Genomic DNA, 20,700 nt, shown 5'->3' with positions numbered 1-20,700 from the left:
TTGTTTTTCCCTTAACTGCTCTGAGAAATTTCATTTCCCCCGCTTGCAGTCTGCTCCAGTCTCTTTCTGTCAATGTCCATGTCTCTCCTCCATAGGTAACAACAGGGAAGTAATAACTCTTATACATAAGGAGTTTTGCTTTTTCTGAAACTTCCTTACTCCAAATCACGTATTTTATTGTTTAATAGAGGGTTACAGAAGGGAGGCAATTTCTACCAATTTCGTTGGTTATTCTTTCATCGCCGTGGTCGAGCGGTTCTAGGCACTTCAGTCTGGAACCGCGCGACCGCTACTGTCGCAGGTTCGAATCCTGCCTCGGGCATGGATGTGCGTGATCTCCTTAGGTTAGTTAGGTTTAAGTAGTTCTAAGTTCTAGGGGACTGATGACCTCAGATGTTAAGTCATAGTGCTCAGAGCCATCTGAACCATTTATTCTTTCATCACTAGATATTTCACTCCCTAAATAAGTGAAACTGTCTACCACTTTAAGGGGTTCTCCATTCAGAGAAATATTCCCGTTGATCCCTTTGTCTCTTCCAAATACCATTACTTCACTTTTATCTTTATTTATTTTTAATCCATATCTTTTCATTATTTTCTTCCACGCATCAAGTTGTAACTGTACATCTACCTCTTTATAGCTCCTTATTACCATATCATCTGCAAAAATCGTCTTTTTGTCTTTTTCCTTTACTATGTCTTTAACTGCCCTATTCACCCCTCCATCACAACCTTAAAAAGTGCAGGGGATCGAATACTTCCTTGTTTAAGTCCTTGTCTTATTTAAAAGTATTCGGAGTTCCCCAATGGTGTTCTAATTCTACAATTATGTCCTCTGTACATTGTCTTTATTACATTAATGTATCCATTTTCTATACCTGTCTTCTTCATTTCTTCCCAGAGTATCTCCCTGTTAACTGAGTCATATGCCTTTTGTCTATAAAAACCATTATCACCCTTTTGTTATACTCCCAACTTTTTTCCATCACTTGACGGATGGAAAATGTCAGGTCGATTGTGCTTCTTCCTTTCCTAAACCCATGCTGTTCTTCACTCAGCTCCTTTTCTAACTTTTCTCTTATTCAATTTAGTAAAATTCTTTCAAAAATCTTGGCTATATGACTCACAAGGGTTATCCCTCTGAAGTTTTTACAAAGTCTTTTATTGCCTTTTTTGAAGACGGGAACAGTACGATAAAAATGTAAATTAGTGCCAAGCTACGGAGTGCACACACTTTATTCAACATGTAACCGTCACTTCAGATATTCGGATTCAGGTTATGACGTGTTCGATACGACTGCCATCATTGGCGATAATGTGGCGCAGACGAATAGCGAAATTATGCATGACCCGCTGAAATGTCGGAACATCGATGACCTCCTGAATGTTTTCAGCACAGCAATAGTTTTGGGGTTATTGCTGTACACCTTGTCTTTAATATAGCAGCACAAAAAGGAGTCGCACGTGTTCTCATCCGGAGAATATGACGGCCAGGCGAGGGCCATGCCAGTGGCCTTTGGGTACCCCAGAGACAGAATGCGGTCCCCAAAGTGCTCCTTCAGAACATCAAACACTCTCCTGCTTAGACCACATCCTGCCAACATCAGAGTCAGTTTGGATAATGGGAATGAAATCATTTTCCAAAACTTTCACGTACCTTTCGGAAGTCACTGTGCCATCAAGGAATATCGCACCGACTATTCCGTGACTGGACATTGCGCACTACACAGTCACCGGTTGAGGGTGAAGTGACATATCGATCGCGAAATGCGGATTCTCAGTCCCCCAAATGCGCCAGTTTTGCTTATTGACGAACCCATCTAAATGAAGGTGGACTTCGTCGCTAAACCAAACCCTATTCACGTCAAAGTCCTGTACGTCAGTTCTGTTAACAGTGCTGGCGAAACACAACCACTGTTCCATGACCTGAGTCTTAATGGCTATTGGGTTTGAATTTTGTACGGGAAGAGATGCAGGTCTTCAACAACAATTTGTCGCAGTGTCTTTCGGTTGATTCCCACCTGTTGTGAAGCTCGTCTGATCGATTTCACGGGGCTGGTTTAAAACAGAGCACGTGTCTTCTCGATGTTTTCAGGCATTTCCACCCTTTTTGGACGACTGACATTGCCAACACTGTCATCACGAACACTACCCGTTCTCTCAAACTTTTGAATCAAATTATTGTTTGTTAGCACACTTGGATCGGCTGTCTTCAGCTTGAATTCGTTCTCAAACTTCCTTTGAGCCGCGGTTGGGCTGTTATTGGTCGCATAGTACGCCTTCACAAGCGCTTTACGTTCAGGCACGCTGTACCCTGAGATTTTTCACGTGCAAATGCTGACAACAACAAGGCGCGTGCACATGTGCTTATTAATTCCCATCATGCCCCGCGGTCAACCGTGCAGTTTTAACGTCCTAACACAAACCGTTCAGATGTTATGAGAATTTTATTTCATACATCTACATCTACGTGATTACTCAGCTATTCACAATTAAGTTACTGGCGGAGGGTTCAATGAACCACCTTCAAGCTGTCTCTCTACCGCTCCACTCTCGAACGGTGCGGGGCAAAAACGAGCACTTAAATTTTTCTGTGCGAGCCCTGATTTCTCTTATTTTGTGGTGATGATTATTTCTCCATATGTAGGTGGGTGCCAATAGAATGTTTTCGCAATCGGAGGAGAAAACTGGTGATTGACATTTCATGAGAAGATCCCGTCGCAACGAAAAACTCCTTTGTTTTAATGATTGCCACTCCAATTCACGTATCAAGTCTGTGGTACTATCTCTCCTACTTCGCGATGATACAAAACGAGTTGCTCTTCTTTGTACTTTTTCGATGTCATCCATCAGCCCACCTGTTGCGGATCCCACAACGCACAGCAGTACTCCAGAATAGGGCGGACAAGCGTGGTGTACGCAGTTTCTTCAGTAGACCTGTTGCACCTTCTAAGTGTTCTGCCAATGAATCGCAGTGTTTGGGTGGCTCTACTCACAACATTACCTATGTGATCGTTTCAATTTAGGTTATTTGTAATTGTAATCCTTAAGTATTTAGTTGAATTTACAGCTTTCAGTTTTTTGTGACTTATCGCGTAATCGAAATTTAGCGGATTTATTTTAGGACTCATGTGAATAACTTCACACTTTTCGTTATTCAGGGCCAATTGCCACTTTTCGCACCATACAGTATCTTATCTGAATCGTTTTGCAATTCGTTTTGGTCATCTGATGACTTTACAAAACGGTAAATGTCTGCATCATCTGCAAATAACCTAAGACGGCTACTGAGATTGTCTCCTATGTCGTTAATATAGATCAGGAACAATAGAGGGCCTATAACACTTCATTGGGGAACGCCGGATATTATGTCTGTTTTACTCGATGACTTTCCGTCTATTACTACGAACTGAGAACTTTCTGACAGGAAACCACGAATCCAGTCGCACAACTGAGGTGATATTCCATAGGCACGCAGTGATGTGGGCACGTTAGTGATATGGGCCTGTAATTCGACGGATTACTCCCACTTCCCCTTTTGGGTATTGGTGTGACTTGAGCAATTTTCCAGTCTTTAGGTACGGATCTTTCTGTGAGCGAGCGGTTGTATATAATTCCTAAATATGGAGCTATTGTATCAGCATACTCTCAGAGGAATCTGACTGGTATACAATCTGGAGCGGCAGCCTTGCTTTTATTGATTTAAGCTGCTTTGTGACACATCTATTTCTATGTTTCTCATCTTGGCAGTTGTTCTTGATTGGAATTCATGAATATTTACGTCGTCTCCTTTGGTGAAGGAGTTTTGGAAAATCGTGTTTAATAACTCTGCTTTAGTGGCACTGTCATCAGTGACTTCACGTTGTTATCGCGCAGTGAAGGTATTGTTTGCTTCTTGCCACTGGTGTGCTTTATGTATGACCAGCATCTCCTTGGGTTTTCTGCCAGATTTCGAGACAAGAGTTTTGTTGTGGAAATTATTGAAAGCATCTCGCGTTGAAGCACGCACGGAAGCTCGAAATTCAGTGCGAACGTCAGTGCGAGATGCTTTTAATAGTTTCCACAGTGAAACATTGTCTCAAAATATGGCAGAAAACCCAAAGAGATTTTGGTCGTATGTAAAGTACACCAGTGGCAAAAAAGTCAATACCGTCACTGCGCGATAGCGATGGAAATGTTACCGATGATGGTGCCACTAAAGCGGAGTTACTAAATACAGTTTTCCGTAATTCCTTCACGTAAGAAGACGAAGTAAATATTCCAGAATTCGAAACTAGAACAGCTGTTAGCATGAGTGACATAAAAGTAGATATCTTAGGTGTTGCGAAACAACTCATATCACTTAAGAAAGGCAAGTCTTCCGGTCCAGATGGTATACCAATCAGGTTCCTTTCAGAGTATGCAGACACTATAGCGCCTTTCTTAGCAATCATATATAACGGCTCACTTGACGAACCCCCCCATGAACCATGGACCTTGCCGTTGGTGGGGAGGCTTGCGTGCCTCAGCGATACAGATGGCCGTACCGTAGGTGCAACCACAACGGAGGGGTATCTGTTGAGAGGCCAGACAAACATGTGGTTCCGGAAGAGGGGCAGCAGCCTTTTCAGTAGTTGCAGGGGCAACAGTCTGGATGATTGACTGATCTGGCCTTGTAACATTAACCAAAACGGCCTTGCTGTGCTGGTACTGCGAACGGCTGAAAGCAAGGGGAAACTACAGCCGTAATTTTTCCCGTGGACATGCAGCTTTACTGTATTAGCATGGAGAGCTGCATCAAACCAGTCTCAGGACTGAAGACCACAGCAACACAAAAACAACAACACTTGACGAAAGGTCTGTTCCTAAAGACTGGAAAATAGCACAGGTCTCACCAATATTTCAGAAAGGAAATAGGAGTAACCCATTGAATAACAGGCCCATATCACTGACCTCAATTTACAGTAGGATTTTGGAGCGTATACTGTACTCTAACATTATGAATCACCTTGATGAAAATGAATTATTGATACATAACCAACACGGATTCAGAAGATATCGTTCTTATGCAAAGCAGCCAGCTCTTTTTTCCCATGAAGTAATGAGTGCTGTCGACAAGGGATCTTAGATCGATTCGATATTCCTAGATTTCCAGAAGGCTTTTGACACAGTTCCTCAGAAGCAACTATTAGTCAAATTGCGTGCATATGGAGTATCGTCTCAGTTGTGTGCAGGATTCGTGATTTCGTTTCAGAGAGGTCACAGTTCATAGTGACAGACTGAAAATCATCGAGTATAACAGAAGTGATGTCTGGCGTTCCGCACGATAGTCATAGCCCCTCTGCTGTTCCTGATTTACATAAATGATCTAGGTGATAATCTAAGCAGCCACCATAGATTGTTTGCAGATTTACCGTCTAGTAAAATCGTCAGACGATCAATTCCAATTACAAAATAATCTAGAGAGAATTTCTGTATGGTACGAAAAGTGGCAATTGGCAATTGGCGAAACAAAGACTGCGCTTTGTTGGCCGAACACTTAGAAGATGCGACAAACTCACTAAAGAGACAACCTACATTACACTTGTCCATCCTCTGCTGGAATACTGCTGCTCTGTGTGGGATCCTTAGCAGGTAGGATTGACGGAGGACATCGAAAAAGTGCAAATTAGGGCAGCTCGTTTCGTGTTATCGCGCAACAGGGGTGGGAGTGTCACTGATATGATACGCGATTTGGGGTGGCAGTCACTGAAACAAAGGCGGTTTTCTTTGCGGCGAGATCTATTTACGAAATTTCGATCCCCAACTTTCTCTTCCGAATGCGAAAATATTTTGTTGACACCCACCTACGTAGGGAGGAATGATCATCATAATAAAATAAGAGAAATCATAGCTCGAACGGAAAGATTTAGGTGTTCCTTTTTCCCACGCGCCTTTCGAGAGTGGAATGGTAGAGAAGTAGTACGAAAATGGTTCGATGAACCCTCTGGCAGACAAGTGTGAATTGCAAAGTAACCATGTAGATGTAGATGTAGACGTAGATATTTCGAACTTGTGCAGAACTTTGCCAGTCTTGGGGCTTTTGCGTTCTTTTCCATTTGGCATGCTTTTTTCACTGCTTCTGCAACAGCGATCTGATACGTTTTGTGTACCATTTGGGATCAGTACCATCAATTATTAATTTATGTGGTATATATCTCTCAATTTCTGTCGATACTATCTCTTTGAAATCATTCCATAACTTTTCTACGCTTACATGATCAGATCGGAAGGAGTGCACACTGTCTCTTAAAAAGGCGTTAAAAACATTTTTATCAGATTTTTTAAATACATATACTTTGCGTTTCTTTTTGAAAGTTGTAGAAGTTACGGTATTCAGCCTAGCAGCTACTGCCTTGTGGTCGCTAATCCCTGCATTCGTCACCCCCCCCCCCCTCCCCCATGAACGATGGACCTTGCCGTTGGTGGGGAGGCTTGCGTGCCTTAGCGATACAGATAGCCGTACCGTAGGTGCAACCACAGCGGAGGGGTATCTGTTGAGAGGACATACAAACGTGTGGTTCCTGAAGAGGGGCAGCAGCCTTTTCAGTAGTTGCAAGGGCAACAGTCTGGATGATTGACTGATCTGGCCTTGTAACACTAACCAAAACGGCCTTGCTGTGCTGGTACTGCGAACGGCTGATAGCAAGGGGGAACTACGGCCGTAATTTTTCCCGAGGGCATGCAGCTTTACTGTGTGGTTAAATGATAATGGCGTCCTCTTGGGTAAAATATTCCGGAGGTAAAATAGTCCCCCATTCCGATCTCCGGGCGGGGACTACTCAAGAGGATGTCGTTATCAGGAGAAAGAAAACTGGCGTTCTACGGATCGGAGCGTGGAATGTCAGATCCCTTAATTGGGCAGGTAGGTTAGAAAATTTAAAAAGGTATAGGTTAAAGTTAGATATAGTGGGAATTAGTGAAGTTCGGTGGAAGGAGGAACAAGACTTCTGGTCAGGTGACTACAGGGTTATAAACACAAAATCAAATAGGGGTAATGCAGGAATAGGTTTAATAATGAATAGGAAAATAGGAATGCTGGTAAGCTACTACAAACAGCATAGTGAACGCATTATTGTGGCCAAGATAGATACGAAGCCCACGCCTACTACAGTAGTACAAGTTTATATGTCAACTAGCTCTGCAGATGACGAAGAAATTGAAGAAATGTATGATGAAATAAAAGAAATTATTCAGATTGTGAAGGGAGACGAAAATTTAATAGTCATGGGTGACTGGAATTCGGCAGTAGGAAAAGGGAGAGAAGGAAACGTAGTAGGTGAATATGGATTGGGGCTAAGAAATGAAAGAGGAAGCCGCCTGGTAGAATTTTGCACAGAGCACAACTTAATCATAGCTAACACTTGGCTCAAGAATCATGAAAGAAGGTTGTATACATGGAAGAACCCTGAAGATACTAAAAGGCATCAAATAGATTATGTAATGGTAAGACAGAGATTTTGGAACCAGGTTTTAAATTGTAAGACATTTCCAGGGGCAGATGTGGACTCTGACCACAATCTGTTGGTTATGACCTGTAGATTAAAACTGAAGAAACTGCAGAAAGGTGGGAATTTAAGGAGATGGGACCTGGATAAACTAACTAAACGAGAGGTTGTACAGAGTTTCAGGGAGAGCATAAGGGAACAATTGGCAGGAGTGGGGGAAAGAAACACAGTAGAAGAGGAATGGGTAGCTTTGATGGATGAAGTAGTGAAGGCAGCAGAGGATCAAGTAGGTAAAAAGACGAGGGCTAGTAGAAATCCTTGGGTGACAGAAGAAATACTGAATTTAATTGATGAAAGGAGAAAATATAAAAATGCAGTAAACGAAGTAGGCAAAAAGGAATACAAACGTCTCAAAAATGAGATCGACAGGAAGTGTAAAATGGCTGAGCAGGCATGGCTGGAGGACAAATGTAAGGATGTAGAGGCTTATCTCACTAGGGGTAAGATAGATACAGCCTACAGGAAAATTAAAGAGACCTTCAGAGAAAAGATAACCACTTGTATGAATATCAAGAGCTCAGACGGAAACCCAGTTCTATGCAATGAAGGGAAAGCAGAAAGATGGAAGGAGTATATAGAGGGTCTACACGAGGGCGATGTACTTGCTGACAATATTATGGAAATGGAAGGGGATGTTGATGAAGATGAAATGGGAGATGTAATACTGCGTGAAGAGTTTGACAGAACACTGAAAGACCTGCGTCGAAACAAGGCCCCAGGAGTAGACAAAATTCCATTAGAACTACTGAAAGTCTTGGGAGAGCCAGTCCTGACGAAACTCTACCATCTGGTGAGCAAGATGTATGAAACAGGCGAAATACCCTCAGATCAGGAAGTCATTTCTGAAAGTATTTGTATGGAGTGTAGCCATGTATGGAAGTGAAACATGGACAATAAATAGTTTGGACAGGAAGAGAATAGAGGCTTTCGAAATGTGGTGCTACAGAAGAATGCTGAAGATTAGATGGGTAGATCATATAACTAATGAGGAGGTATTGAATAGAATTGGGGAGAAGAGGAGTTTGTGGCACAACTTGACGAAAAGAAGGGACCGGTTGGTAGGTCATGTTCTGAGGTATCAAGGGATCACAAATTTAGCATTGTAGGGCAGCGTGGAGGGTAAAAATCGTAGAGGGAGACCAAGAGATGAATACACTAAGCAGATTCAGAAGGATGTAGGTTGCAGTAGTTACTGGGAGATGAAGAAACTTGCACTGGATAGGGTAGCAGGGAGAGCTGCATCAAACCAGTCTCAGGACTGAAGACCACAACAACAACAACAACTCACTATTTGTCCAGGATTATTTGTTGCTAAGAGGTCAAGTATGCTTTCGCAACCCTCCACGCCTCGAGTGGGCTCGTGAACTAATTGTTCAAAATGGCAATGGAAATGTCGTGTGGCTAGGGCCTCCCGTCGGGTACACCGTTCGCCTGGTGCAAGTCTTTCGAGTTGACGCCGCTTGGGCGACTTGCGTGTCGATTAGGATGAGATGATGATGATAAGGACGACACAACAGGCAGTCCCTGAACGGAGAAAACCTCCGACCCAGCCGGGAATGGAACCTGGGCCGTTAGGTATGACAGTCTGTCGCGCTGACCACTCAGTTAACAAGGGCGGATTTTGTTTAAAATAAATTTCTGAGAAAGCATTCAGTACAACTTCGGATGATGTTTTATGCCTGCCGCCGGCTTGAAACGTATGACTTTTTCAGCATATCGAGGGTAGATTAAAGTCACCACGACTATAACTGTATGAGTGGGGTACCTATTTGAAATGACTCAAGTTTTCTTTGAACTGTTTAGCAACTATACCTTCTGAGTTGGAGTTCGGTAAAACGGCCCAGTTAATAGTTTAGTCCGATTGTCAAGTATAACCTCTACCCATACTATTTCGCAAGAACTATCTATTTCAATTTGACTACAAGACAAACTATTTCTGACAGCAATAAATACTCCACCACCAATTGTATTTAATCCATCATTTCTGAACACTGTTAGATTGTTAGAAAAATTTATAGCTTATATCTGGCTTTAGCCAGCTTTCTGTACCTACTACTATTTGAGCTTCAGTGCTTTCTATTAGGACTCGGAGTTCTGGTTCTTTCCCAACACAGCTACGACAATTTACAATTACATTACCGATCGTTTCTACAACTGACTTACTGTTTTTTAGCTGCCCTCTTTTAGACGGACACCCTTACTGTCGTTCCCTGAAGCCCTCTAGCCTAAACAACCACCCAGACCCTTCCACACAGCCGCAACTAACCGTGTAGCTGCTTCTTGTGTGTGGTGGACTCCTGACCTATTAAGCAGAACCCGGAAGCCCACCACCCGATGGCGCAAGTCAATGAATCTGCAGCCTACAGGGTCACAGAACCGCCTGAGCCTCTGATTGAGTCCCTCCACTCGGCTCTGCACGAAAGGGCCACAGTCAGTTCTAACGACGATGCTGCACATGGTGAGCTCCACCTTAATCTCACAAGCAGTTCTGGCATTTACAATTTCCGCTAGCTGCCCAAAACCAGAGAGAATCTCCTACAGTCCAAAGTGACGTACGTCATTCTTACCGACATGAGCCACCACCTGCAGTTGGCTGCACCCTGTACTCTTTCTTCTTCGTGGCATCCGGATGAAGCCTTTCCGCATCTGGAATGACTCCCCCCAGTATGCACACGGAATGCACACTGGCTCCCTTCCCCTCTAAGGCAGCCATGTTCCTAAGTGGACTCATTACGTGCCTAGCGTTGGAGCTCCCAACAACCAACAACCCACCCTCTGTGAACGCCCAGACACAGTGCGCTGAGAAGCTTCCTCTGGAACAGGGTGGAAGACTGCATCCGGCTCAGAGACATCGTCAGCTACAGATAATGCCCAAAACCTGTTCATCAAACGCACTGGGGAGGCTCTATGATCGACTCCTTGGAAAGTTTTTTGCTCCCTGCCAGACTTCGGAACGATCTCCCTCTCGACCACAGATGAGAGGTCAACCTCAGTGAAGGCAGTACCCAGGGCGACCACAGCAGTGGACCGAACGGGGGACACAGGGGACATGCCTGACGTCTCTCGCATCCCAGCTTCTGCCCCCCCCCCCCCCCCCCCCCATAGTGATGCCCCTTGGCAGCAGCCTCAAGGTGTGTCACGGAAGCCAATGCAGCCTGGAGCTGTGAGCGAAGGGGCGCCAACTCAGCTAGCATCTGTACGCAGCAATGAAAGTTCCTATCCATTACTGCAGTCGCTCCCATTTGAAGTTCGTAAAAATATACTACAAATGAACAGTGTCCTCACCTTCTTAGCAGCAGGAACATGAGGTGCTCTGTCGCTGACTGTCTATTGACAGGCAAACCTACAGTGATACAAGTGTGTGCCGTGATGATCTTCCAGCTCTTCCCATGCTTCCCTGCGTTCTCTACTACCTGAACTAGTTCAATGGAAGATATTTCCTAATATCTTAACACAGCCTAATAATCTTGTCCCTTCTTCTAAGTAGTGTTTCACTTACATTTCTTTCCTCGGCTGTCCTGCAGAAAACACCTTCCTTGACACCACAAACTCTTTGTTACTCTACTTTTACGCTTTTCCGACCACCCAAGATTCAGTTCCATCCAATGCCGTGTTCTAGTTGTACATTTTTAAAATTTTCTTTCTCGAATAAACGGCTCTTTTTCATACTAATAGCCTTAATTTGGCTGATAATGCCGTCTGTTCCTGTGATAGCCTGCTCCTCATATCTTCCGTGCTTTGTCTGTACTGTGTGTTTTCTTTCACAACGTCTGTTACATGGTCCCTAATTCGAATGCAAAGATTGTCTTTAATCTCATCTGTGATAACAGCAAAAGAATAAACAAGTACCTACACTCAATAGGTGATATTTAAAAAGTGAATGCATAGATGTAACTAATCGTCAGACAACTGTAAACAAATCACAGGTTACCCAACCATGGATGTAAGCTATTAAACACAAATCAAAGCAAACAGATAGCCAGTACTGTTTCATGCAATCAGAATTGAAAGTTACTGAAACGTGTTACAAAAAAACCGACTCTCAGACGTACAAGAGCATAATGAAAAAAGATAAAAAATACCTCAAGGTTAATAACAGAAAAAGTAAAAAGGATAATACAAGTAATATAAATTGGCATATAAGTTTATATAATGAAAATATGAAATTCTCTCATTTTCAGAAGCTGTGATGGGTCTCTATTAATATAACTCACATATTAATATGACACGACATCATATGTAAATAATACATAAACTTCTGTATTATTTTATACCACCTCACGTACAGTCTAAAACAAAAGACAAGGGATGCACCACGAAATAATCACCCAAGTGCGACGGAAATCGGTAGATATGGTGTACATGTACAGACAAACAAATGACTACAATTTCGGAAAAACTGGATATTTATTCAAGAGAAAGAGCACCATATATTGAACAAGTCAATAATGCGTTGGTCTACCTCTGCCCATCATGACAGCAATTATGACACTGATTGACGAAATTGATGGATATCCTCTTGAGGGATGTCATGCCCTATTCTGTCCATTTAGCGAGTTAGGTCGTCAAAATCTCGAGCTGGTTGGAGGGCCCACCCCATAATGCTCCAAAATTTCTCAATTGAGGAGAGATTTTCCTTCCTTACTGGCCACAGTACAGTTTGACAAGATGAAGACAAGCAGTAGAAACTTTTGTGGTGTGCAATGGGCATTATCTTAAATGTAAGCCCAGGATGGCTTGCCATGGAGGGTAGCAAAATGGAGCGTATAATATCGTCAACGTACCGATGTACTGTAAGAGTGCCGCGAATGACAACTAAAGGGGACATGCTACGAACTGAAATGGCACCCTGACCATGTCCACAGCTCGTGGTCTGGTGGCTAGCGGTGCTGCCTCTGGATCATGGGGTCCCAGGTTGGGGATTTTCTCTGCCCAGAGCTGGGTGTTTGTGTTGTCCTTATCATCATCATCATCATCATCATCATCATTCATGACAGTGGCTAGATTGGATTGTGTAAAAATTGGACTGTGTAAAAATTGGGACTTTGTACGGGCGCTATTGACCGCGCAGTTGAGCCCCTCACAAAACAAACATCATCACCCTGACCATGCAGGTTTCAGGCCGAAAGGCGGGCAACAGTTAGGTTGGTACCTAACCGCTGTCCGAGATGTCCCCTGACACCTCTTCGCTGGTCATCAGGGCTCCGTTCGAAACGGGATACATCACTGAGTACAATTCTACTCCAGTAAATGAAATTTTAGGCTTAAGACGTCTCTGGAGACGCCCTGAACAGTGGTGGTATATAAACCTGACTGTTGCCTACCATACGACCTGACAACCATGAATTATAGTCTGGGCTACCATTTTTTTTATAGAAGGACCCCTTTGGTTGTCATCTGTTATTTGACGTCCCATTTGGTCGCCCTTCATGGCAAATCATCCTCAGCATATATTTCACCAAGATAATGCCCGTCAGAACACAACGAGGTGTTCTACTGCTTGTCTAAGTGCTTGCCAGACCCTACCTAGGACAGCATGCGCTGGAACGTAGTTGAGAAAGCAAGTGCTTGCCAAATCCTAAATTGTCCAACAGGGTCCTCAAACCAGCTTGGGATTTTGACGATCTAACGCGCCAATTGGACAGAATTTGCGCGATATCACTCATGAGAATGTCCAACAACTCTATCAGACAATGCCAGGCTGCATAAATGCTTGCGTAAGGGCCAGAGGTGGACCAATGCTTTATTGACTTGCTCGGATTGTGAAGCTCTTTCTCTTGAATGAGTTATCCAAATTTTCTGAATTTCTAACAGTTTATTTGTTTGTACATGTACATCTCATTATCCAATTCGAATTATTCTTGCGTGATACGTAGTTCTTTTATTCTTACAGTGAATAACTAATACTGGTTGTTTCAAGCTTTTTTTGCTGTATATGGATACTGTGATACAGTTGTTAACTGCAATCAGTAGTGTCATGCCTCTCAGAAAAAAAGCAATTATTGGAAATTTTCTCCAAAAAATATTTGATGACTTTTATCACTGCTCAATGTCTGACAGGAAAGGTGCTAATCTAATCGCCCTTTGTGCCTTGTGTTCATAAGAGAAAAGAGTATCGTCAGGAGTGTGTCAGGGAAGTGTGAATTTCATCAGCCTTCTGACTGGTTTGATGTGGCCCGTCACGAATTCCACTCCTGAGCCAACCTTTTCATCTTATATCAGCACTTACAGCCTACACCCTCAAGTATTTGATGGATACATTCCAATCCTGTCTTCATCTCCAGTTTCTCTCTTCTACAGCTCCCTGTATTACCATGGAAGTTATTCCCTGATGTCTTAACAATGTCCTATCAACCTGCCCTTTCGTCTTGTCAGTGTTTTCCATATATTCCTATTCTCGCCGTTTCGATTGAGAACTTCCTCATTCCTAACGTATCACCCCACCTAATTTTCAACATTAGCACCACATCCCAAATGCTTCGATTTTCTCCTGTTCTGGTTTCCCCACAGTCCATGTATCACTGTCATGCAGTGCTGTCCTTCAAACGCGTATTCTCAGAAATTTCTTTCTCAAATTAAGGCCTATGTTTGAAACTACAGTAGTAGTCCTCTTGTATTCTCAGAAATTTCTTCCTTAAGGTCGGCCGGAGTGGCCAGGCGGTTCTAGGCGCTACGAAGCAGGTTCGAATCCTGCCTCGGGCATGGATGTGTGTGATGTCCTTAGGTTAGTTCGGTTTAAGTAGTTCTAAGTTCTAGGGGACTGATGACCTTAGCAGTTAGGTCCCGTAGTGCTCAGAGCCATTTGAACCAATCTTCCTCAAATCAAGGCCTATATTTGAAACTACAGTAGTAGTCCTCTTTCGGCTAGGAGAGTCCTTTTTGTCAGTGCTAGTCTGCTTTTTAAATGCTCCTTGCCTTGCTCATTATGATTTATTTTGCTGCCTAGGCAACAAAATTTCTTATGATCATCTACTTCGTGATCACCAGTTATGAAGCTAACTTTCTCGCTGTCGTCATTTCGGTTACTTCTCGTTACTTCTGCCTTTTTTTCGATTTACGCTCAGTAGATTGTTCGTATCTTTCAATAGCTCCTGTAAGTCTTTTTCACTTTCACAGAGTATGATAATATCATCAACGATTCTCAGCATTGATATTTTCCTGAATCTTCCTTTTATTTCCGTCATTGCTTCTTCGACATATAGACTGAGCAGCGGAGGCAAAGACTAGTCTTCCATCTTTTTAATCCGAGCACTTCGTTCTCAATCTTCCTCTCTTATTGTTCCCTTTTGGCTATTGTGCATATTATATATTATTCCTCTTTCCCTACAGCTTACCCCAATTTTTCTCTAGATTTCGAACATCTTGCACCATCTTACATTATAGAACGCTTTTCCGGGTCGACAAATCCTATGAACGTGTCTTGATTTTTCTTTATTCTTTCTTCCATTGTCAACCGCAACGTGAGAACGGCTCCTCTGTGCTTTTGCCTTTCCTAAAGCCAAACTGATCGTCATCTGACATACCCTCAATTTCGTTTTCCGTTATTGTGTGTTCTTTTCTTGTCAACAACTTGGGTGCATGAGCTGCTAAACTGACTGTGGGACAGTTCTCACATTTCTCAACTCTTGCGTTTTTGATAACTGGGTGGATGATGTTTTTCCGAAAGTCTGACGGTATATCGCGAGTCTCATACATTCTTCACATCCCCGTGAATAATCGTTTTGTTGCCACTTCCCTAAAAGAGTTTAGAAAATGCCAACTGAATATTATCTATCTGTTCTCCGTTATTTTATTTTAAGTCTTTCAAAATTCTTCTAAACTCTGATTCTAATACTTTACCCCCTGTCCTGTTTCTTCTTCTATCACGTCATCAGATAAGTTCTCGGCCTCATAGAGGCCCTCAGTGTACTCTTTCCACCAGTCCGCTCTCTCCTCAGCATTTAACAGTAGAATTTCCATTACACTCGCAACGTTGCCACCCCTGATTTTAATTTCATCGAAGGTTATTTTCACTTTTCTATATGCTGAGTCAGCCCTTCCGACAATCATTTCTTATTCGGTTTGTTCACATTTTTTCATGCAGCCATTCGCCTTAGCTTCCCTGCACTTTCGATGTATTCCGAAGTGACGTGTATTTCTGCATTCCTGAATTTCCCTGAACATTTTTGTACTGCCTTCTTTCCTCGATCAACTGAAGTATTTCTTTTGTTGCGCACGGTTTCTTCACAGTTACCTTCCGCGTGTCTACGTTTTTCTCTCCAACTTCTGTGCTTGCACTTTCTAGAGACGTCCATTCCTCTCCAACTGAAGTGCCTACTGAGCTGTGAATTATCGCATCGTTTATAGCTTCAGAGAACTTCAAGCGTATCTCTTTATTTCTTTATTTATTTCTCGTACTTCCGTATCCCACTACTTTCCGAATTGATTCTTCCTGACTAGTCGCTTAAACTACAACCTACCCCTCATCATAACTTAATTGTGATATGGGCCTATATCCACCCCTGGATCCGCCTTACTGTTCAACATCTGAATTCGGAAGCTCTACCTGACCATGATGTAATCTGACTCAAGCCTTCCCGTATCTCTCGGCCTTTTCCAAGTATATCTCCACCTCTTGTGATTCTTGAACAGAGTATTCGCTACACCACCTGAAATTTGTTGCAGAAGTTAATTACTCATTCTCGTCTCTCATTCCTACTACACACCCATATCCTCCGTAATGTTTTCTTGTACTCCTTTCCCTACAACAGAATTCCAATCTCCCTGATTATTAGATTTTTATCTCCCTTTATGTAATTAATTAAGCGCTCGGTATTTTCATAATCTTTCTCTCTTGGTATGTCGCAATTATATCTAAGCTATTGCTCTCGGTGTTGGTTTGCTTTTGATTCTGATTAGGACAACCCCATCACTGAACTGTACACAGTAGGCCGGCCGGAATGGCCGAGCGGTTCTAGGCGCTACAGTGTGGAACCGAGCGACCGCTACGGTAGCAGGTTCGAATTCTGCCTCGGGCATGGACGTGTGCGATGTCCTTAGGTTAGTTAGGTTTAAGTAGTTCTAAGTTCTAGGGGACTGCTGACCTCAGAAGTTAAGTCCCATAGTGCTCAGACCCATTTGAACCATTTTTGACTCGTCTTTGATGCGTTTTGCATTTTTGTAGACAGTAAATCACTCGCTGTCCTGCCCCCCCCCCCTCCCCCCGCCGCTATTCGTAGCGAAGCATACTCCCGTTATATCAGTTTCTGCTGCTGTTGATATTACTTTATACTCGTCTGACAAGAAATAATTCCTTCGATTCACTTCCCTGGCGCTCACTATACCTAGACTGAGCCTTAGCATTTCACTTTTCAGTTTCTGTAATTTCCCTACCATATTCAAACTTCTGATGTCCAACGCCCCGACTCGCTGAACATTATGCCTTCCTTGGTTACCCAATCTTTTCTCATGGTCACCTCCCCTGCGGCACACCCCTCACCGATATCCGAATGGAAAGCTAGTCCGGAATCTTTTGCCAATGGAGAGATCATCATGACACTTTTTCAAGTACAGGCCACATGTCTTGTGGGTAAATGCTACGTGTCTTTAACGCTGTGGTTTCCATTACCTTCTGCATCCTCATATTGTTGATCACTGACATTTATTCCACCTATAGGGGCAGTTCCCCATCCCAAGGACAAGAGAGTTTCTGAACCTCTGTCCGCTTCTCTGCCCTCTTTGACAAGGCTGTTGGCAGAATGAAAGTGACATTTTATGGTTCAAAAATGGCTCTGAGCACTATGGGACTCAACTGCTGTGGTCATAAGTCCCCTAGAACTTAAAAATACTTAAACCTAACTAACCTAAGGACATCACACACATCCATGCCCGAGTCAGGATTCGATCCTGCGACCGTAGCGGTCGTGCGGTTCCAGACTGTAGCGCCTTTAACCGCTCGGCCACTCCGGCCGGCTGACTTTTTACGCCAGAAGTCTTTGGCCGCCATTGCTTAAGATATTTATTCAAAATTTAAACGGTAGCCAGGTTCGATCCCTGGACCGACAACTTTTAGATTACTGATCAAACATGCTATCCCAAGGCCACAGGTTAATGCGAATGTGATAGGACAGCTTCTTTATGTATGTGACAGACAGAATAAGCAGCAGTGTTTGGGTATTTGCTGATGGTGCTGTAGTATACGACAAGGTTTCGCCGTTCAATGACTGTAGGAGGATAGAAAATGATTTAGATTAAACTTGTAGTTGGTGTTCATCGGAAACGACAGTGAAAAATCCTATGAAGCTGCACAGAAAAGTGTTCGCTAGTATGCCAGTATGCCTGTCGATCGCGTCACTTCGCTCTTCTCAGTTCAGAGCAAACAGTGAGCATTAAAGATGCTTAGAACAACAGCGTCCTCCCACCAAGTATGGGTGCCAGCAGCGAGGTTACGCCTGATTTCCTGCTACCGTGCGTAACGTACCTGTCATGCAATTCATTCTTCATGACAGCTCTCAGCCACAAACTGCAGGGGCAATGAGGACGCCCGTGCAGCGTTTCCGATGTAATCACTCACTGTACAGTCCAGACTTGGCTTCCTCTGATAATCATCTTTGCTCACATAAACCGCTTGCTATGAAGAAAAAATTTTAGCACGAACAACGATCTTCATACCAGTGCAGAGAAGTGGCGCAAAACACAGGGGACTGCCTTCTATGACGAGGATATTGAGAACTTGGTACAACGCTACAACAAATGTCTGCATCGGAACGGCGTTTATGTATAGAAGTAGCTGGAAGGATTACCAAACTGTTGCAAATGCAATATTTTTTATATTCATTGTGTTTTCCAATCAGTCACCGATCCGACCTTACTTTCCAAATAGCCCTCACAAATTATTGCAGATGAGTAGGAAAAACTATCCCATAATGTTGGACTACAGTGTTAGTGGTTTATTGCTTGAAACAGCGAAGTCGACTAAATATCTAGGCGTAACGGTGCAAAGCGATGAAGTGGTAAGAACATGTAATGATTTTAATAGGGAAGCCGAATGGTCGAACTCGGTTTCTTGGGCGGATTTTGGGACGGTGCCGTTCATCCGTAAACGAGACCGCGTATAGAACACTAGTGCGATCGATTCTTCAGTAGCGCCGTCTGGGATCAAAGGAAGACATCGAAGCAGTTCAGAGGCATGCTGCTGGATTTGCTAGCGATGGGATCGATCAACACGCAAGTATTAGGGAGAATCCCTGGAAGGAGGGCGACGTTCTTTTCGAGGAACACTTTTGAGAATATTTAGAGGACCGGCATTTGAAGATGACTGGAGAACAATTCTACTGTCGCCAACATACATTTCGCTAAGAACCACGAAGATAAGAGAACTCAGGATTCGTACGGAGGCCTATAGATAGTCGTTTTTCCCTTGCTGTGTTTCCAGGTGGTATCGGAAAGAAAATAACAAGTACTGGGACAAGGTACCCTGCACCACTCAGGAGGTTTGCGAAGTGTGTTTTACAACCGCTCTTATAACTGAGAACAATATTATCAAGCTTATTCTCATATAGGGGAGTGGTGATCGATAATATCGGAAATAATTAACAGCATCGAAAAAGTTATAATTAAGATTATCCATACATATAATCTTCCATCAGCACCCGCAGCAAAGTATCGCTTCAGGGAAAATCAAAGAGGGTTTTACGCTGTTACTTTCGTTTCTAAATTCTACTGTATAAACCGTGCGCGAGTTTTGTTACTTGTCATGTCTTGTTTTCGTGCTCTGAAAAAGTCTACGTAACTGCGGCGTGCGATGTAACTGGCATTCCCGTGTGGTATGCTACGGAAGGGATCAGGGCGCCGGCCGGTGTGGCCGCGCGGTTCTAAGCGCTGCAGTCTGGAACCGCGAGACCGCTACGGTTCGAATCCTGCCTCGGGCATGGATGTGTGTGATGTCCTTAGGTTAGTTAGGTTTAACTAGTTCTAAGTTCTAGGGGACTAATGACCTCAGAAGTTGAGTCCCATAGTGCTCAGAGCCATTTGAACCATTTGGATCAGGGCACTTTTGTTAAACTGCAAGAAAATTGACTATAGTTAATTTACACGGGACAGACTTCTGCCGTAAACTCACGGACTAAGAATATCTGAGGAATTGTGTGTGCGAGAAAAAGTAGCGCTCAGTATTAAATTCTATTACTTGCCGAATAACCGATAACAGGATCTTTGGACTATATGAAGGGACGTTAAACTGAATATAAGAACGGAGTTGGATACTTAGCTTTTTGAAAGTAAAAGTGTACGAATTTTGAAGGACTGTATCGAAGTATAGTAATGGACCATACTCTTTGCTATAATATCTTTGACTGACGAACTATAAAAATCAGGGACATTTTAGTTACACTAACTGCTGAGAGTAATTGTACGGTGAACCCTCCTTTTCCCTATATACAAAACGCAGTCATTCATGATCATTTAATTATTATTAAATGTTTTAGTAAAAAACTAAAGTGATTTCCACAATAGCGTGTGTATTAGTAAATAATAACTAACATCCAAAGACGTTATTACCTGTCTTGTATTCGGTAACGCTGCGACAAATGAAGGGTGATCGACTGAGCAAAAAGTTAACATTAATTATATGAAGACAGCAACTGTTCTGAAAGAACAGATACCAATTATTGCCATGCAGCTTCTCTAGAAAGAAATGATAATTGATCGGAACCCTCAGCTGCCAACAGGTGTTGTTGATACACTTCAGTGGGGACAGCTGAAAACGTGTGCTTCGACTGGAACTCGAACCCGGGATCTCCTGCTTACATGGCAGACGCTCTATCCATCTGAGCCACCGAGGGCACAGAGGATAGCGCGACTGCAGGGACTTATCCCTTGCACTCTTCCCGTGAGACCCATATTTCCGACTGTCCACAACCTCCAATCGTATTAGTTCTTTCGAAACAGTTACTATCTTCATATAGTTAAAAGGCTACCCAGTCATTGACCTTCTTCTGTGCGAATGCACACCCTTTGCCCGAACTCTTACGGGAATCGTCACCTTAGTTGGTGCGAGTAATGAGTGAATGGGCAAATATCCTTTAGGAATATTACGAATGTAGGTTGTGGACAGTTGGGAGTGTTGGTCTCACGGGAAGCGTGCGATGGATAAGTCCCTGCAGTCGCGCTGCCCTCTGTGCCCTCGGTGGCTCAG

The sequence above is a fragment of the Schistocerca piceifrons genome, chromosome 1, assembly GCF_021461385.2.
Source record: "Schistocerca piceifrons isolate TAMUIC-IGC-003096 chromosome 1, iqSchPice1.1, whole genome shotgun sequence".
NCBI lineage: Eukaryota > Metazoa > Arthropoda > Insecta > Orthoptera > Acrididae > Schistocerca > Schistocerca piceifrons.
This window is presented reverse-complemented; position numbering follows the sequence as displayed.